The sequence below is a fragment of the Centruroides sculpturatus genome, unplaced genomic scaffold (genome assembly GCF_000671375.1).
Source record: "Centruroides sculpturatus isolate CEXI.00-Female unplaced genomic scaffold, Cexi_2.0 scaffold485, whole genome shotgun sequence".
NCBI lineage: Eukaryota > Metazoa > Arthropoda > Arachnida > Scorpiones > Buthidae > Centruroides > Centruroides sculpturatus.
Window position 1 is genome coordinate 138,228 of NW_019384760.1, and position 18,486 is coordinate 156,713.

At 31.7% G+C, this 18,486-nt stretch overlaps 1 protein-coding gene across 1 annotated transcript in view; it reads right to left on the minus strand.

Moving 5' to 3' along the window:
• Positions 1 to 16,321, minus strand: part of LOC111628793 (alanine and proline-rich secreted protein Apa-like) — a 29,286-nt gene extending 12,965 nt beyond the window's left edge. The window contains exon 1 of the mRNA XM_023372639.1: positions 16,057 to 16,321. The gene's annotated coding sequence lies outside the window, so the exon portion shown is untranslated. The remainder of the gene's footprint in view (positions 1 to 16,056) is intronic.
• Positions 16,322 to 18,486: the final 2,165 nt, after the last annotated feature.

Consider the following 18,486-nt stretch of genomic DNA (forward strand, 5'->3'; position numbering starts at 1 on the left):
TTACTAAATGAGTTGTTGCAAGATTAAAAGAAACATGCAAACAGCATGGTAATAATAATTTTAAACATTTTCATTGTATTATTCACCAGCAAGTATTGTGCTCCAAAGTTTTAAATATCGGACATGTTTTAAAAATAGTCACCAAAATTTTAAATTATATTCAAGCACGTGGACTTAATCATCATCAATTTGCTTCATTTCTGGATGATATAGAATGTGAATTTACCGATCTACCATATTATATGGAAGTTCGATGGCTTTCAAGTCATAAAGTGTTAAACTGTGATTTTGTTTATTTCCTATTATAACTTTTATTTTTGTTTTTTATAAAAAATATAATATATTTATAGTTCAAGTTTAAAAATGACATGAAATATATAATGTCTATGTATGTATAATATACAATACATTGAGCTTGACGTTGAGTCTAATAAATACATAATCATTCTAAAAATCGTATTTTATTAATTTTTTGAATGTTAAAAACATGTGGAAATATACAATAACAAAGTACTTAATTTTGTATATATAAAATGTTGTTTTAAGTTAATTAAATTATTTTGAATTCTACACTGAAGGTGGTGTTCAAGTCCCTTTAGTTTATTAGATCAAACTCCTATCATAGATCAATATAGCCTAAGCAATGATATGGTTGTCTAAAAGCCTAACTAGTCTTTCAATTTCAAATCTGTGTTCTTGTTATCTTCTTTTATGATAAACTCATTGTAAGCTTTCCTTTCTTACATCATTCTATGACAATGGTGTCAAGTGATAATCTTGACTGGATTGGATCAACATTGGATTGCTGGGGTAATTCATCCTGAAAGATATATGCTGGTTTTACTCTGTCAATGGAGACAATGGATTTGAGGCCATGGATGTCAATTACTATTGTTTTGTCATGTTTTTCTAGCACTTTGTATGGATCTGAGTAAGTCTGGCAAAGAGGCAATCAGTTTGAGTTGAATCTTAAGAAAACATGTACATTCTTTCATCTCTGGATGAATGAAAATTTTTTCTGTGAAATGAGTGGAGGTTGCTAGCGGTTTCAGATTGTTCAGTGGTGTTTCAGTTGACTGATGAAAGATTCGCAAGGAATTTGTGGGGTGTTGGGGCTGATGATATCAGCTGGTAATTTTAACAGGGTGCCTTATAACTTTCACTGCTTTTTTTGCCTATATTGGCTTTAAGTTCTGAACGAATACTAGGAGAACTAGTGGAAGAGCATCGGTCCATTTGGAGGATTTGTGTGCCATTAGCAATGCCTTAGATGTCTGTATTATCATTCTATTCATTTGATTGGGGATGAGATGCTGCTGAATGGATGTGATTGGTGCCAAAAAGTCTGGTCAGTTCTCAGAAAAGGTGTGACACAAACTGGCATCCTTGATCAGTGAATATGGTAGTAGAGTATCTGAATTTTACGATCCAACCTGAGAAAAAGGCTCGGCATACTATTTCTCCAAATATGTCGAAAATTGGGATAACTTCTGACCATCTGATAAAATGGTCAATCACTGTAAGGCAGTAATGTGTCTAGACAGCTGATGGAAGTAGCCCTATCAGATCCATGTGAAGATGGGAAAATCTTGATTCTGGAAGTATAAACTTTCCTATTGGTGTCTGGGTGTGGCAGAGGATTTTTGATTTGTGGCAAGGGATGAAATGCCATGTCTACTGACAAATGTCCTTCTGCATACCAGGCCAAACATAATGGCTTGAAATTAGCTTAGTGGTTGCTGTCACTCCTGGAGGAGAGTTCAAGTTCAGCTTCTAAAGAGTCAAGACCTGTCTCTCTCTGCTCCAGACAGCATTTCCTAGTGTTTTACATATTTTCTAAGTGCTAGCCCTAAATTTAGGCTAAGCTGCCTGTTCACTGTGTTGAGGCATAGATTTAGGTTTAAACTAGACTTAGCTGATTGGTTATACTTAGCTCTGCTAACCCTAACCTTAGGCATAGGCATCTGTGTTTCCTTGTGCTGCTAGTGGAGGCTCCTTCAGTTCCAGGATGTCCACCATGTTGTCTTCCTCGCCATAGTTGAAATACATCGGCAGAAGACAACTTACACAACCATCTTGGATAGGTCCCACTTTCCTAGTGAATATTGTGTTTGTGTTTACAAGTCTTGTGGATACCTTGATGTGTTGTATGATGTATGTGTCATCTCTCCTGTGAATTGTGTGTTCTTTCAGTGTTGTGTCTACCTAACCAGAGTCTTTGTCTAACCAACATAGACAGTGTTGGCTCAACTGGACACCACCTATATGCTGTTTTGTTTTGAAGGTACCCTGGAAGCTCAACCATATTGTGTTCTTCAGCTCAACCTTTCAGCTGAAGAACACCAACTGTACACTGTCTACTCCTAAAATTAGATACAATCTTTTAGAAAAGGAAAATGTTTTAATGAATACTGGAGACAGATTAATAATTTTTTTGACAAAATCAACTAGTAACTAATCTATGATTTTCCAGGAAACCTTGCCTGTAAGCAAAAGATACAGAATATGGTATCAATGCTTTCAGATATTTAGTCTTACTCCCTAATAAATCATGAATACACAACAAAGTCCCAAGAGCTGCAAAACTGAGCAATTAACTGACCACTGATGTTTGTTTTAACATGATAAAGCAAGGCACCAATAATTTTATTATTCTATCCAGATATCTGCTCTAATTCTTGCATTAAGATTTCCATTAATAGAAAGGAAGCTATGAAGAAATATTAACTGGAAAACTGTTTGACATTCACAATAATGTTGATCTAACTTCATTTCTGAAAAGCATTCTGAAAGATTATATGTTGAGACAATTGAGAATTAACTCAAATATAATTGTTTCTAATTAAAGGTATTTTGAATAGAAAAAATATACTTCACAGGGCTAGATTTAACTAGAATTCCTATTTCCTTGTTTCCTTTAGATTTGTTGAAATATATATGAACTTTATTTGTTATCTAAGGAGTTTGTCCAATTCTATTCAAGATGCCATCTCCCTCTTTCAATCAAGTATGATTCTTATTCTGTGGATCATTTTTCTCCATACAATTCAATTTCATACAACTTTTTTCAATTCTGGCATTTTCTTGCCAGTATTCTTCTTTGTGTCATCTAGCCAGCATGCTTCTATTTTTATCTTCCACTTCTTTTGTCATTTATCATACCCAGCATGATATTCTTCTTATAATAAAAAGAAAAAAATATGACAAGGCTTCCTCTGTTGCATAGCAGAAGAGTGAACTTTTTTTTTTTAATGTAAACAAGTAAAATGGCAAAACTGAATTTGGGACAAGACTATGTCTCAGAGACGGAATCACTTTGATGCTCAAAGCAGGTCTCATTCTCATTCTCCTATCTTCTTTGATATTGCTGCTTTTGGGCACGATCATTCAAACTTTGCCGGCCACGATGCATCTTCGATGAAATTAACCTATCTAATTTCAAAATTTCTCTCCGTTGCGTATCGGCCCAGGTTGAATTTTTGTTGATGCGTAACAAAAAGTTCCCGTTTTTGAAAAAATAATTGTGGCTATTGTATCATCCGAAATTATTTTTTTCATTTTGCACAAACAATATACAGTTTAACCCGATTATAACATCATCGAATGCAATGACAACCTAATATAACGTCAAATTTTTTTATCGGTCCTACGATTTTACTATACTAGATAAAGTTAAAAAAACCCACTTGTAAAGACATAAAACTGTTTTAATGTCATATTTGAAGCACTCCCAAATTGACATAGAAGAAACTACGTGTTCAGTCCTAAGGTCAGAGTTCACTTCTTAGAATGACTGTGGGTGGTATTCTCCCCTACCTGACTTCGGTGGGGTAAGGTGGCTGTTTGTAGAAGATGGTCGCCATTTTGTATTTTATTTTGACTCGATTCTCAGTCCCCTGACTACCTAAGAGTCTGGATTTTTTTATGCACAAATGATTTGAGCACCTAATACTCTGTGCCAAATATCAACTCTCGGCATGTACTCCTTCATACCTCTATCCTGGTAAGAACATCGGGTAGTACGATTTTATAAACAAGACATAGTCTTGTCAACAAACCACATGCAAGTCAGCCATGTTGTTTTCTCATGAAGTCCATGTGTAAAGTTATTCATTTCAATAAAAAGTAATAAGTTATGGGCCCAGTCCACATGAAGATGAGAAAAGTGCAGTTTTGAATGAAAGATTGTTGTGGTGTGCTTCCGAAGTTATACTTGATTGAATACATGTGAACAAGAACAAACAGAAGGAAAATGACTGTCAGCAGGGATTACAAGGTAAATGTAGATAAGCTTGAAGGGCCTGAAGACTGGGCAAAATGAAAATGGCATGTTTCTGTGGTGTTGCATTCATATGAATTAGATATTATTAACAGAAAGCATGTATGTATTGAGTTACCAAGCAGAGCCAACAAATGAACAAAAGGCAACATACGGTCAGTGACAGAAAGACGACACAAGGATGGCAAGTTTAATAGCAAGTATGCTAAGTAAATCAGTTGCTGAGCTTGTGTTGATGTGCAACAACGCGAAAGAGATTTGAGATAAATTATGCACGTGATTTGAGCACAGCAGTATGGAACATTTGAACATGTTAATTGAAGTCTTCTTTTGGGTTAAATGTGATGAGAAAGAGGACATTAGCATACCTGTTGCCAAATTGCAAAAGTTGTTTGTGGATTTAAACAATGAATTAAAAAAACACAAAGAAAATACTTTGTTTGAAAGAATATTAAATGAGCAAATTTTAGCTACATTGGGAAAAGACTAAGATAATTTCAAAGACCTTTGGGACATGATTCCATCAAAAAGTCAAAGTTTGAATTTACTCATTGAAAAACTGTGCATGATTGAACTGAATGATCAAGGCACAACTAATACAAATGCATTTGTTGCTTCTGGAGAGTATAAAAAGAAGCAGAATTCTGGAAAAACAAAAATGCCACTGAAATGGACAAAGCAATGATTTCCATGTAACAAGTGCAAACAATTGGGTCATTGAGCAGCAGAGTGTCCACAGAAAGAGACAGGTGTCAGGACTAATAAGCGACAGAGTGTGACACCACGTGGGGATCAACTGCTAACATGCTGCGCTGCTCAGCTTTAGGACTGGTTTACCCGTGTGCTGAGTATTGTGCCCCTGTCTAGATGAATAGCTCCCATACAAGATTGGTAGATACACAGCTTAATGTTACAATGCGCCTGATTTCTGCTACCATACGATCTACACCAGCACTTTGGCTACCATTATTGGCAGGAGTCATGCCACCTGACCTGCGTCATTCTAAGACCCTTGCTCGCAAGTCCCTAAAGATAAGCGAAAATCCTCAACTCCAAGTTCACCAAGACATTCCATGCTTGAGCATTAACCACTTGAAATCTCGGAATCCAACCCTTCAGGCAGCTCAAGACATGGCCATAACTGATGATGACTACATGACATTGTGGAAAAACCGCTGGGAAACAGGAATGGGGTCGCACTTGCATGGTCTGTTCTGTCGTAGGGGAAAAGTCCAGGGTTTCAATTTACCTCGCAAAACATGATCCGCATTAAACCGTGTCAGGACGGGCCATGGCAGGTGTAGGGACTCTTTGTTCAAATGGAAGAAGGTTCCAAGCCCGGAGTGTGACTGTGGTGCTCCACGTCAGACTGTTGAGCACATTGCACGCGAATGTAGACTGCGGGCTTACCCGGGAGACTGGAGTGACATACTAATGTCCACCTCAGAGGCCGTAAAGTGGATAAGCGAGTTAGATCTACAACTCTAAACGCTCTTTATATCCTTGTGTAGTCACAAATGTGCAGTCACAAATATGTGACTGCACATGTGTGCAGTCACATATTTGTACAGTTTTACAATAGTTTAATTGCATATAGACTTACTGCTTCTTATTCTTTTATTTCACTTCTGGTTTTGTATTACTCCATTTTGTTACACTTTGTTTGTGTCATGTATAAACCATACGCTAAATAAATAAGCGACAGAGTAACAATGTCGTATTCATTTCATGTCTTGGGCGCTTTGATTGGAAACTACATTGATGCAAATAAATGGTATTGTGATAGTGGCATAACCAAGCATATTACCCTGAACAAGCAATACTTTGTCTTGTATAGAGAATTTGATGTTCCTGAAGTAATCTCACTTGGAAAGCAAAATGTGAGTATGTATGCACATGGCCAAGGAACAATAAGGATTCAAGTTCGACGAAACAATATCTAGTATAATGCTGAAATGAAAAATGTTTTGTATGTTCCTGATGCAAATGTCCACTTCTTTCCCATCAGAGCAGCAGCAGCAGCAGCAAATGGCTACAGGATAGTAATTGATGACAGAAGTGTTAAAATTCGAGACAAAATCAGTGAGCTGTCATGACTGCTTACATGAAAAATGGTCTGTACAGTACATGCTCGATATATGCATTGTAAAACCACATAAAAACATTCAGGTGAATTTGATGGCACCATCTGATACTCTACAAGTGTACCATGAAAGGTTTAGTCATCAAAATAAACAGCATGTAAAAGATGTTTTGAAGCAAATGTAGAAGGTTGCAAAGTAGAATTCTGTGATGGATATGCTTTGGGAAAAATGCATAGACTACCATTTAAGAAAAGAATGAATCATCCAACAATTACTGGCGAATTAATCCATGCAGATATGAATGGACCAATGTCCACCAAATCTTTAGGAGGAGCACATTACTACATATAGTCGACCCCCCTATAACACTGTTGATAATTCCGTTTCATTTCATATGAATTCCATGTTGTACGAGTCACTTAGATTTTACAAATACGTGTGCCAGACTGTGAACGGCTCACATATTTGTAAAATCCAAGTGACTTGTACAACATAAAATTTATATAAAACGGAATTATCAACAGTGTTATAAGGGTCGACTCTCATGTTTCAAGGATGACTTCAGCAAGTTTCGACGAATTTTCTTTTTGAAACAGAAAAGCAAAGTATGTGATGTGCTTGAGCAATTTTTAATTGACACTAGAACAAATGGACATGTTGTCAAACAATTCAGATGTGATGGAGGTACAGAGTTTGTCAAAAAGAGTTGCTGAATTGCTCACTAACAGAGGGATAGCACAATGGATTTTTCCACCTTATACATCTGAGCAAAATGGTGCAGCTGAACGCAAAAATTGTACCATTGTGGAAACAGCACGTTCTATGTAGAATCCAAGCAAATTACCAAAAGGATTGTGGATAGAAGCATGTAACACTGCCATATATCTTTTGAATCGTACTGGAAAGTCTTCAGTTCAGAACAAAGACCCTCATGAACTATGATACGGTCAACCAGTAGAAAGACTTGATCATCTGAGAATTTTTGGCACTGGATGCTATGTATATGTAAACAAGAATTTTCTATCGAAATTTGACAATAAAGCTATTTTCAGACAGTTGGTTAGCTATGTTAATGATAAGGATGGATTTCGAGTCTGGATTCCTTCTCAAAGGAAAGTGATTATGAGTCATGATGTGAAATTCAAACCAGAAGTCATCTGCAATTGGCACAGTGATACTGTGGAATTTGACTTTCCTTGAGCGCAGCAGATGACATCAGGCTGGTCCAATCCATTGTCTGAGGTGAAGGAACCGGAGAAAGTCGGATACCGAAACAGAGAAAATCAAATCAAAACTGAAGAATGTCATGGCATTTTCTTATGGAAGAAGCAAAGATCAGAGTGAATGTGATAAAAGAGAGCAATCAATCAAACTTTTATCAAAGCAAAATACTGAAACTTCTGACAAAGAAAACTGGAGAAGCAAAAGACAGCAAGGTAAACCATCCTGAATGGAAAGAAATGAATTCTTAATGATGGCAGGAATTGTTGCTGGGGAATACAAAGACCCAAACTCATTTTCTGAAGTATTGCAATCAAACAAGAGAGAGCTATGGATGCAAGCTATTCATGAAGAAATGGAATCTCTAAAAACAAAATGATACATGGAGGATAGTCAAATGTCCGAAGCATGTGCAAGATTTGAAAAATTGCAAGAAAACTAAAAGTAATGGAAGTGCTCGCTTCAAAGCTCAGTTAGTTGCAAAAGGTTATGCTCAAAAACCAGGAATTGATTATGAGGAAACATTTAGTCCTGTTGTATGTTATGACACAATTCAGACCTTGTTAGTGGTAGCAGTTGCAAAGAATATGCAATTGGAACAATTTGACATAAAGACAGCTTTCCTGAATGACATACTTGAAGAGAAAGTGTATTTAGAACAACCAGAGGGTTTCAATGATGGTACCAGTTGGGCAGGTATGTCTCCTGAAAAAAATCTGTACGGGCTGAAGCAGGCACCATGTTGGTGGACTAAACAATTTATTGGATTTATGAAGAAAGCAAGTTTTCAAAACAGTACTGCAGATCCTTGTCTTTTTTATCTAAATCAGAATAAAAGGCAATTCTATATCACAATTTATGTAGATGATAGTCTTATTGTTGGCAGTGACAAGAAAGAGATCACTGATTTTTTTAGAGCTCTGCAACAAGAATTTAATATGACAACAGGGGTCTCTCGACAATTTTCTTGGGATGAAAAGAAAACAATATAAGGATGGATCAATTACAGTAAGTCAAGAAAATTACACAAAAAGAATATTAGAAAGATTCCAAATGGCTGAATCAAATGCAGTCTCAACCCCTGTTGGCTGTGAAGAAAGTGATCTCGATGAGGCAGTGTCATCTGATATACCCTATCGTGAGGCAATGGGCTGTCTCATGTATCTTGCAACAATGTCTCATCCAGATACCACCTTTGCAGTGAATAAAGCTGCTTGAACTACAAAGAAACCAACTATTCAAAATTGGAATCAGGTAAAATGTATATTTTGGTACTTGAAAGGTATGAACTGGGGAATCATTTATAATAAAGAATAAGAACTGAAAGTCTACAGTGATTCTGATTTCACAGGTGACAAGAAGACAAGACGTTCAACAACTGGAATCATCATGAAATTCTCGAATGGAGCTATATCATGGACTAGCCAATTACAAATAGTAGTGGCAACTTCCACAACTGAAGCAGAGATTATCTCAGCAAATGAAGGAGCAAGAAAATTAATTTGGCTACAACGTTTATTGTCTGAATTGATTGAAATGTCAGAGCAGCCTCCAATGCTTTATATTGACAATGAAGTGCCATAAAGTTAGCAAAGAATCCGGAATTTCATCAATGGTCCAAACATATTGAGGTTTGACATTTTTATGTACATGAAAAATTTTTAAATGGTGAACTCAAATTGGAGCACATTGACAGAAAGAACCAATTAGCTGATCTGTTGATGAAGCTGCTTGAACATGTCCAATTTGATTTGCTAAGAGGAAAGATTGGTTTACGAAGACTGTAACCATGTAATCATTAAGCAAGTCTTATTTTTTCTTTTGGAGGAATTGTTATAATAAAAAGAAAAAATATGACAAGGCTCCTCTGTTGCTTAGCAGAAGAGTTAACATTTTTTTTTAATGTAAAAAAACTGCATGCAAGTCAACCATGTTTTCTTATGAAGTCCACGTGTAAAGTTATTCATTTCAATAAAAAGTAATAATTCTTTTCCAGAGAGATGTTCCCATAACATAACCAAAGTATAATAGATAGTCTTTGCTTAACTGTCTGGCTTTCCAAGAAGATTCTTGGCTTGACCTAGTCTAATACAGCTTTATTTTTAATTCTATCTGTTCATAATATTCTCAGTATTCACCACAACTACCAGAGCTCAAATGTATTGATCTTTCTCCTTTCAGCTTTCTTCACTGTCCAGATAATTTTCTCCAGTGTCACTATGGAGAAAATTATTGTACTAATTACTCTACATTTGGTGCCACACTAATGTCTTTGGCTTTTCCATATTTGGTTCATGCTAACCAATTTGCTCCATCCAAGTTATTGTTTTATCTCAGAGGTGCAATCACCTTTGTAGTTAATTTTGGAACCAAGGAAGATGAAATTTTGAACACCTCAGTATCTATATCAACAATGAAGAAATAAAATATCAGTATTTCCTGCTGTTGTCGTTATCTTTGTCTTCTTGATATTTAAATGCAGTCAAACATTCTTGCTTTTATATTTAACATTGCTTTTAGTCCATTTAATTATTACTAATTTTATTCAATTTCGTTAAATTATAATTGTAAATAATAACAATAAATAACATTGCTAGACCCAATATACTATAAAGTTAGATTCCAATCAATGCCGTAGTAATTAGCCGTATCTAGCCCGATAGAATTCAGCATTGGTTGGAGTCTAGTAATAACAATAATTTTCACATAATGGATAGATATATCATACATTAACAGCCTAATTTATACCAATATATCAATTTATATATATTTAAATGTATACCTATGCCAAAATTCATTTCAGACCTGCTGGTCCCTCTTCAGTTGGTTTCTCTTATAAATGTATATACAATTACACTAAACTTTAACCTTTTGACCAACATTTATAGAATATTTTATACTGTATAAAATTTTTTTCATTAATTCATTTATGATTTTGCATTATTATTGTTTCTTTGCAATTTTCACTTTCTAATTCAAAGTACAAATTAAAATTCTAATGTTACATTTTTTAACATCCTTTTTTCCATTCTGATACTTTGTTTTCTTCCTCATTAAAACTAACAAAATATAATTTTTATAATATCTTAAAATGTATACAATTTAAAAAGGTAAAAATTTACTACTTACATTTGTATAATTTCTTTAACATTTACAAATATTAATAAACCATCTATAATCACAACCCCGTAACATATTATATTTTTACATGATTGTATAGTACATTCTTTTACAAGGGAGGTCACTTTGACAAATCATACTTTTATACATGAATGTAATTTACATTCATGTGCATTTTCCAGATGATGTAAGATGTGAATCTTTCCAGAATTCTCTAGCATTCTGGCAAAATGGCCATTGGTACCATGCCTTTTCATATCTGGCAATTCTCTTTCAATGGTTGTATTTACATACCATTTGATGATTTTCAGAAGAATCTTGCTCACATATGGTATCAAGGCTATAGTATGATAGTTTAAACAGTACTCTGATCATCTTTCTTTCGAAATGAATATGATTTTTTCCACTCTTTTGGCCAGTTACATGTTTTCCAAATCTGATCGCATAACTATGTCATTGCTGTTGCTGGTAATTGATGGAATACCAGTTTAGCTGGTATTTCATCAATTCCTAGAGCTTTGTGATTGGCTAGTTGTTTCAATTCTCATGTGATTTCTTTCTCTAGGATAATTAGTTCCAATTCTAGTGGATTTATTTCTTTTATTTGTTGGTTTGGATGGCCATTATTTTACAACTGCTCAGTATACTCCTTCCACTAAATACCGTACGTTTCTATATTCAACAGTTGACTCAACGGTGAGAGAACAACGTTTCTAAATGGACCGTTGAGTTCTCCGTTGAGACTAGTGACGTCAGCGCTGTTTCACCGTTGAGCTCAACGGTCTCAACGACCTGAAAGACCGTTGAGTAGTCAACAAACTAACATGGCGGCTTCCACGAAAAAGTAAATTTCGCTTATAGAAACTATCCATTCGCTGCTGTGGATGCTGTAATAGCGAACAGATTAATGAACAATCTGTATATGATAAAACACGTGATTGCACGATTATGTTGGATAATTTGGTCAATATTGAAATATAAAGATTTTTTCATTTGTCCAAAATTGATTACGACCGATATTTGGCCCGCTAAGTCTTCCTAATGATATAAATATTCAAGAAATTAATTAAAATTATTAATTAAAAAAAGACCCAGTATACAAAAAAATGATACAGATACGGGTTCATTTGAATAAAAGGATTTATTCGAATAATGGTTAAGCGAGTTACTTTAATTATTTAGCAAAACAGTCACAATCGCCACCTTCTCGTTACTGAAGTCAGCCATCTTGAAAAGCGACCTCTCAACGAAAGCGTTTCTTTTTTCTGCAAAACGTGACGTCAGATCGTTCAACGGAGGGACTCAACGGAAAATTCACTGTTGAGTCAACCGTTGAATATAGAAACGTATGGATAGTCATAAATTGCTTGCTGTTCACACAATTCTTGATTAATGGCACCTCATCAAAGAATGGAGTTCAGAAATGGCATTCAGTCACAGTTGAACTTTTGGTTTGTATTACATATATATTCATGAATATATATATATATATGTAGTACACTCAAAAGTTCAGGGACTTGGCATATAGTTTCTTATCTTAAATAGTTTATAATACCGATGCACAACCACTTCTTGAGTGACAATATATTTCTGCCAGCTTTCATACAGATCTTTAAGTCATCAAATGAGGTAGAAGCAACATTATGGATGATTGCAAAAAATGATTACAGTAACGCTTCCAAAAGCTCTACAAACACTGACAGAAGTCCCTGTATAATTGTATTCCAATCAATAGATGAACTTATCAGACTGTCCAGTCTGATAAGTTCATCTATAGGAAAAGTGCACTAGCACAAAGCATAGGAAATAAGTCAATGGACAAAAAGCAATCTGAATAACACTTTTGTCTCTTCTTGTCTCTTTGAAAAACTGTGCTTAGCCTTCCAGAGTCTACTCTATTCTCAATTGTACATGCACTGGTCAACTGGTTAATGTGAATACTATTTATATTCATCCCTGTGTGTTGTGCAGTTAAGTATTTGTAATAGCCTTGGCCTTTCTCCTTTTTTGCAATGATGTTAAAGGTCATGTCAGATATCCATTGATAATTTCTTGTATGAGATGTGTTTTGATGTCACCAGTGCTTTTCAAATGCAAATGACATCTAGTTGTACTGTAAAAGTTCTGCACATTATAAAATTCATGAAATTTTACACACTAAAACAATGTTCTTACATTACATGTTGACATGTTTTGTTTGTATTTCTTCTGTTAATCATCTTTTCGAATGTCATTTCTGTCCTCAGCTTGAAGATATTGATATCTTAAATTTCACAAAATTATCTAACTGTACAAACAATGAACACTTAAAATGCTCAAAAAATGTTTAGAAAATTTATTGTATCCTTTTTTGGCATCTTAAATTTCTAAAAAATAATTTATTACTAAAGATTCTATCCCATATTATTAAAATTATTATTAATTAGAAAGGAATAACTAGACTACAGAATAATAATCTGAAAATAAAGCAAAGAGCCTTTGAAAACAAACAGTTAATATCTGACATAAGATTTTGATTTCAGTGAACTCAGGTGTCCAATTCTACATTATTTTCATTGATTTGAAGTCAAATCAAATCATTTAATTAAATTCCAAAAATAAAAAATAAAAATCACAATTAATTGATTTGTATGACAAAACATTACATTACATTTTATGTACTTCTTTCTAAAGTATATAGATAAAATATAATATTAAAATTTGATTAAGACATAAAAACAATGTTCTTTGTGTATAAAGTAATAAGTTAAATACATATATTTCAATCTCTGACTGACTAATAAACAAAAATATATTTGGAGAAAAAACACAAAATTGTTGTGTAGAACTTATCATATAGAAACACATATGACAAAGAGAATAGACTTTATTTAGTATTCCTGTATGATAAGTTCAACATAACAATTTTGTGCTTTTTTTCCAATGAACATAGAAAGAACAAGAAGCAATCAAGTATTAAAAATATATTTATTTCCATAGAAACTTTAATTTTAAGGTTTTTACTTTGGCTTATATTATTAAACATTCAACAATATAAGCCAAAATAAAAATGATTAAATCTATTTAATAATTTAAATACTTAAGGTATTTTTACATCGATAAGACAAGAAACAGTTGCAATTTTAATAGGAAATAAAGAAAACTAAATTGTTGATTTAACAGTTAACATTTAAACTGATTTTCAAGAGGAAAAAATATGTAAATTTTTGTAACTGATTTTCAGTTTCTCATTTAAAATAGAAAAAGTTATATTTTTATCTAAAAATAAATACTTTTTGTCCTTACATTCACAAATTAAAAATTCAATGAACAGTATAAATACATACTAGTTCAATTTTTGTACTAGAGTGAAAGGAAATCCAAGATCTATATGTATTTATAGTGTGACCGAACAATCCTGACTTTGTCTGTTTTTAATATTTGACTGTAGATTAATCTTTGAATAGAGCAATTTCATTAACATGTCAATATAATATCACCAATTTACAGATCAATAAATAAATAAATAAATAAATAAATAAATTTTTAGAAATAACCAAGGTTCAATCAGTTTTAGACCCCATTTTGTTGATTCTGCCTGGTTGAATTGTGAATATGATCTGCTTAATATTTATTTACATTTATTTATCAATACATGTTTAATAAATTAATTAAAATACAGCCAATTTACAAATTCATTCAATCAAGTTAAACCAAGTAAGAAATCATGTCCAGAAAAAGTCAAAACAATAGGTAATTTCTTCAGAATAAGAAATTTATATAATTACATAACATTTTATACTATAAAAATAGCTTTATACAGTATATTGTATTTTTAATAAAAAATAATTTATTACTAAAGATTCTATCCCATATTATTAAAATTATTATTAATTAGAAAGGAATAACTAGACTACAGAATAATAATCTGAAAATAAAGCAAAGAGCCTTTGAAAACAAACAGTTAATATCTGACATAAGATTTTGATTTCAGTGAACTCAGGTGTCCAATTCTACATTATTTTCATTGATTTGAAGTCAAATCAAATCATTTAATTAAATTCCAAAAATAAAAAATAAAAATCACAATTAATTGATTTGTATGACAAAACATTACATTACATTTTATGTACTTCTTTCTAAAGTATATAGATAAAATNAAAATTGCCTGTATCAAAATAGAAGTAAAAAGACTACAGATACATATCATAATTTACAGTATATTATCATTCTTTAAAAACCTTCATAATTTCAGGTTTAATTTTGGAATAAACCACAACATAAGTAAACCTCAGATATTGTCTTTTTCATAAGTACAGTACAGTAAGCACTGTACTATACATAATTATAACTTAATTCCTCATATTACCTAGATATTGTTTAAAATCGTAGATTTTGTTTTTACATTTTACATTAAAAACAAAAACAGTTTTCTGTAATTGTAATTATTGTTATAATATTCTATATCTAAAACCAAAATTCAGTTAACTGTAAATGCTTCACATGATGTTTGTTATTTGTATGTTATTTAAATTGAAATTAAAATAAAATATTTATTTTTATTTTAATAAATGCTGTTATAAAATAACTATGATTTGAATTGAGATTTAAATAAAATTTTAAAAAAGTAAAACATATTTTAAAATTAAAAAAATCCAATAATTCTGAAACACTCAAAATGTATGAAAAAAATATATATATATTTCTTTGTAATATTTAATAAAAAATTATTAATTTACTACATTTAGTTATTTAAAATATATCCTTTACTAATTGCAATGGCATAAGTATTTTTTTTATATAACTTACATAAGCAAAAATTTAATTAATATTAAAAATCTTAATTAAACATAAGACAACAATAATAATAATTATTGATTGACACTTGATCAGTACAAAATAAAAACGTTAATTTTTATATTGTATTCTTTATAAATAAATATATGCATTTGAAAGCGATGTTTTTACCGTTTATAGGAAGTGACGTGAATGCTCGATTAGAAAATATGATTTAAAAAGTTATATTAAAGCACAAGACTATGTGGGAAAGTATCCATTCGGGATTCAATCTGCTATGTTAATAAATTCTTTGAGTAGGAATGTCAAAGCAAGTGATAGTTAAGAATATAATTAGGTCAGATCGCGCTACACAAAAAGCGTGACGCGGAAGTAAATCTACAAACAAAACAAATAGTTATAAATAAAAATTTAAAGAAACAGACGATCGGTGGTGATATAAATAGTAAAACTCTCTTCTCATTACAAATTGAATCTTCCAATGACGATCGAAGCCTAAAATTAGGCTTATTTTGACTCAAGATATTTGAAGTTTTGGAATAGCATAAAAAAATAAGTAATTTGTAAATAACTTACTTGTATAATTTAAGATAGTTTGAGATGCAATTTCGATTGTTTTATACATAAATGTAAGATGTATAACATTCTTTGTAAGCCATTAAATATCCTAAATTTTACTTTTGCCTTTCAACCTCACAATCTTGACAACGCCTCAGGAAGCGCCAAACGATTCTGTTTAAAACATCTGATTGGTTATTTTTCCTCAAGTAGGAGGAGTTACGGAACGTGATAGCGCAGGGGCGACAGCGCGCCCTCTGACGGTACACGTCACGGTCTGCTCCTTCCCCCCGTTGATGGCAATTATTTGTAAGCCAATCGGCATCGAGTACAAATTAATAATAGTCAGAAGCTTAAAGCTTATTGGTTATAGAATTTACCAATAAACGACATGATTTTCTATGTTGGACGAGTTCAATTGTTTAGTTTCGAAGGTGACTTGGGTTGATTTGGGATGGACAGTAGGTAGAGGCGACGACTGAAATTCTTTGTTCTGATAATCCGATTCAAAAGTAAAAAAGATTAGCAAGACGAAACTAACGAAACAAAATATTCTATTACCATATATAATATTTTTAATTAAGAAAAAATTACTAATTTATATTAATTAATAATTTTTATTTCTCTTATCATCCCATCTAAAAACGTTGTATTTGTTTTTTATGGTTGCATTAATTCTAAGAAAATTTGTTTTATCGTGTTTTATAATAAGCACATAAATTACATACGATTGTTATTTTAAAAACTTGTTTATAGTAATAGTACAAAGAAATATTATTCCATTTGATTTATAGATGCAAAGTCCAAATAGAGGTAACCTTTATATTAGTAGAGCTCAAAGGAACAATATTTATACTGTAAGTCATGACCTGTAAAATGAGTCCTGTGGTTGTAATTTTCTTGTATAGCAGACTTCGCTCATCAGGAAAGAGACAGCGTTACAGAGAAGGGAAGGAAGGCGACCCACCATTAAGTGCCTACCAGCCAAAACATGTTCACCCTTCGAGCAGCTTCCACTAAAATATCTCCCATCCTATTCTGCTTCTAGAATACAAACCAGATTTCGATTTGCTCATGCTTGCAGAAGGGTGTAACCTAACTTTTTTTTTTCTTTCTTTTACTTGAGAGTTAACTTTATTATATGTTTAAGCTTTAAAATGTTATTTCTATTTTAAATGGAATTATCGATCACATTTAGTTTTTATGTCAATGTCACTTTATGAATTAGATTTTATTTATACGATAAGTTGAAATTTTATAACTTTGCATAAACATATAAAAAGTGAATTGTTTTTATTTTTATATCAGTTTATATTTTATATTTATTGCATTAAATATAAAAAAGGGAATATTTTTTACCACATTAACGTTTATTAATTAGCATAAAGATTTCATAGCTTACGGCATTTATTTTACAATTGATGGTTTTGTATACACTGAAATTAAAGCCGTTAAAATATATAGTTTTAACTTATATGATATATTTTAGTGTATATGCTTTATGCATATAATCTCTTTTTAATTTTAAAAATCAGTGAAACGTATTAGTTAACTTTCAGACAAATTATATATTATATTTGATTTATTAATTTTTAATCTCTGATATTTTATATCCTATTTATATTATGTAATAAACACAACTTTTTTTAATCATTGTACTGTAATGTACTGTACTGTGCATTTGTGGGTGCTATCTATACGGAGCAAGTTAATAAATTATTTATAAAAGTCTAAACATTTCTTTTAATATTTAAATATGGGCATAAAAAAAGCAAAGAATTTTAACATTTTATATAAGAAAAGGCTTACAAAAAATTTGAAAATTCTTGTAAGTTAATAATAAAACAATATTGAAAGATATTGAATATTGATTTTTTTTTACTTGGTCTTGCTCCAATATTATCAATAGGATCTACATTTATAATTCTTATTATTAAATATTGAATTAGCACGTTAAAAATTTTGTAGATAGACTAGATATCGATTAGAACTTTTTTTAATTGAAACACTATTGTAACCATATTAATTCAGATTATGCTTGATTTTATTTGTTTTCCTTTAAAAATCTGTAAGATTAAATAATGAAGTATAAATAAAACTTTATTTGTTCACAATAAGGTATATATAATTCTTGATTGTTTTGAAATTTATATTTATTAATGCTTTTGTTTATTTAATTTCTAGGGAAAATCATTTTACGTTTAATTGTAAGTTAATATATATATATAACTATAAGTAATAATTTATTAATCATGATTTAATCATGATCTACGATTTTAAATAAATGAATAAATATATATACAACATAATTATGAACAATGCGTTATTCTGTAATTAATAAATTTAATGTTTTGAAAAACATTTTAAAATAAGTAACAAACATACAGTACGTGTTGTGTTTTAGCACGTTATTGAAATGGATAGTATTATTAAAAATAATAATAACAA